This window comes from Thermobia domestica, chromosome 17 (assembly GCF_964235325.1).
Source record: "Thermobia domestica chromosome 17, izTheDome1.hap1.1, whole genome shotgun sequence".
Lineage (NCBI taxonomy): Eukaryota > Metazoa > Arthropoda > Insecta > Zygentoma > Lepismatidae > Thermobia > Thermobia domestica.
The window spans coordinates 83,580,411-83,583,042 of NC_137470.1; the positions used below are offsets into that span (position 1 = coordinate 83,580,411).

A 2,632-nucleotide genomic window follows, 5' to 3' on the forward strand; every position below is an offset into this window, starting at 1 on the left:
CTTGGGATTCCGGGTTCGATCCCAGCCCACGCCAATTGAACTTTGTGTTGAACAAACACCGTTGCGAGGGTTTTCACCCGGGCTCGTTTGACGCAGGGCCTTTTGCCTTGGGTCATTTTGTCGTGGAACCCTTTTGACCCGTCGTCTCTTTATGAGGGGCCTTTTGACTAGGATCCGTTTGATTAGGGACCTTTTGTAGCTGGACCCTTTTTCTCCTGGGCCCGTTTGACGAAGAGCCTTTTGACTTGGATCATTTTGTTCTGGGACGAGTTTAACTCGGGCTCTTTTAATGAGGGGCGTTTTGATTCGTTACCTATCGACTCCGGTCCTTCTAACCGGGAAATTTTTACACATGGCCGTTTGACTCGGTTCCTTTTGTAACGGACCCCTTTCCCCCCGGGTCCGTTTCGCGCATGGCCTTTTGACTTAGGTCATTTTGTCGTGGGACCCTTTTGACCCGGGCTATATTTATGAGGGGCGTTTTGATTCGGCCCCTTTTGACCCGGGCCCTTTTAACCGGGAAATTTTTACACATGGTCGTTTGACTCGGGTCCTTTTGTAACGGATCCCATTCCCTCCGGGCCCGTTTCGCGCATGCCCTTTTGACTTGGGTCATTTTGTCGTGGGACCCTTTTGACCCGCGCTATATTTATGAGGGGCGTTTTGATTTGGGACTTTTGACTCGCATCCTTTTTTTGACTCCGGCCCTTTTGACGCGTGGCCGTTTGACTCAGAGGAGGCGGTGGCTCAGTTTTACGCGTTCACCACTGCTGCTTGAGGTCCCGGGTTCGACCCCAGCCCACGCCAATTGAGCTTTGTGTTAGACAAACACCGTGTGCGTGGGTTTTCTGAGGGTTCGCCCGTTTCCTCCCACTTTCTTAATTCCTCCATTTCATTCATTACTCATCATCACCGTCTCCCTTAGCCTAACCGGCAAGAACGTGGGACGTAAAACTCAAAGATTTTTCTATATGGGTCTTCCCCCCCGTTGGAAAAAATTCTGCGGGCGTTAGTGATTATGATATTGCTTAGTTACTGTATTATATTCTTTTATACTCGGAATAAATACTTCTGTGTTTTATATAATAATGAGAAACTTATTTACATTTATTACGGTCCTTGCTTTACGATAGCGAAACATATTCACGTTCAGCGTAATCAGTATCCATTCCCAAATAATTACAGTGAGGCGAATGATATAATTCATGCACAGATTTAGGACTTAGGAAACATATCGTAGTAAATTCCTGAAGAGTGAAAAGCGCTAGTAGCAGTAATTAACTCAGTTCCTATAGTTCCTTAGTCAATTACATAAATCTTACAGATGTTGTGTCTCTTTCTTTCTCTTCTCTCTACATCATGTCTGGAGATTAGTGTTTGGACAAATAAGCTAAAGTGGCAATTTTAAAAAGTAAGATGATCTACGCTATAAATGACAGATGTTGTGATTTTTAACTTAACATATAAGGCAATAAATTGAAAAACAGAGATGACAGTGCACTGATGCTTGAAATCTGTGCCTTTACTCTCTATACCTACGTTATTTCCCTAGTCAAAATAAAAACTCTTCAAAATTAATCACAAATTCTTATGCAACCATCCCTTCCTTAGAGTACTGCGCAGTCACGTACCCGTCACGGCGATGTAAAGGCACTTTTGCCGACGAGGATACATGTAACCTTCCTGATAAGCAATGAATATTATTGATCTTAATGGTAAATAACGAAGTACAATTGGTCGCAGTACTTGTTTTGTTTATTGATTAATGTTTCAGGCAGTTAAGGTTTAAGGAGACCCGGCGAAATTCGTGCCAGCTGCCGCGGTGAGACGAAGGGGTTGAAGGGAAAAGATAGTGATGGTTAAGCTGTAGTTATAAATTTAAATTAAAGGACTTTGTTTTATTTATTTTTAGGTGAAATTATTTAAAATAATGAGTTCTATGTTTGAGGCTATGAAATTATTTGTTAAACTAGGATTAGATACCCTATTATTTTTAATGTAAAATGTAATACCTGGGTAATAGTAGTTATGTTCTTGAAACTCAAAGGATTTGACGGTATTTTAGGCTGTTCAGAGGAATCTGTCCCGTATTCGACAATCCACGATATATTTTACTTACTGTTGTTTGGCAGTTTGTATACCGCCGTAGTTGAAGGTATTAGAGACAGTTAGAGACCTTCATTATCTTTATTGAGGAGGACTTCAGGTCAAGGTGCAGCTTATCAGTAAGAGGAGATGGATTACAATAGAATGTTTATACGGATTTTATTATGAAATTATTTAAATGAAGGTGGATTTGAATGTAATGTTAGTTATGTTGCTATTATGAGTAGGGCTCTAAGATATGTACACATCGCCCGTCGCTCTCATTTGTTTAGGTGAGATAAGTCGTAACATAGTAAGCGTACCGGAAGGTGTCCCTAAATTGCATTAATTGCGAAATAGAGCTTGTTAGTTGAGCTATTCGTTTACATCGAGGAGGTTTTTGTGCAATTGATTGAAGGATGTTCTTATGCATATATTTTTTTTTTTATATTGAGGCTAAGCGAATCAACTTTAATTGATGGTATATAATTAATTTGTTGATATTATAGTTAATTAGTACCGTAAGGGAATGTTTAAATAAGTGAAA

At 40.4% G+C, this 2,632-nt stretch overlaps 1 non-coding gene across 1 annotated transcript; it reads left to right on the forward strand.

The window, feature by feature from the left end:
- The first annotated feature begins 2,014 nt into the window (after positions 1-2,014).
- On the forward strand, positions 2,015-2,423 carry LOC145674702 (small subunit ribosomal RNA). Its single transcript, XR_014129021.1, has one exon. It is a non-coding gene; the product is annotated as a small subunit ribosomal RNA (ribosomal RNA).
- Positions 2,424-2,632: the final 209 nt, after the last annotated feature.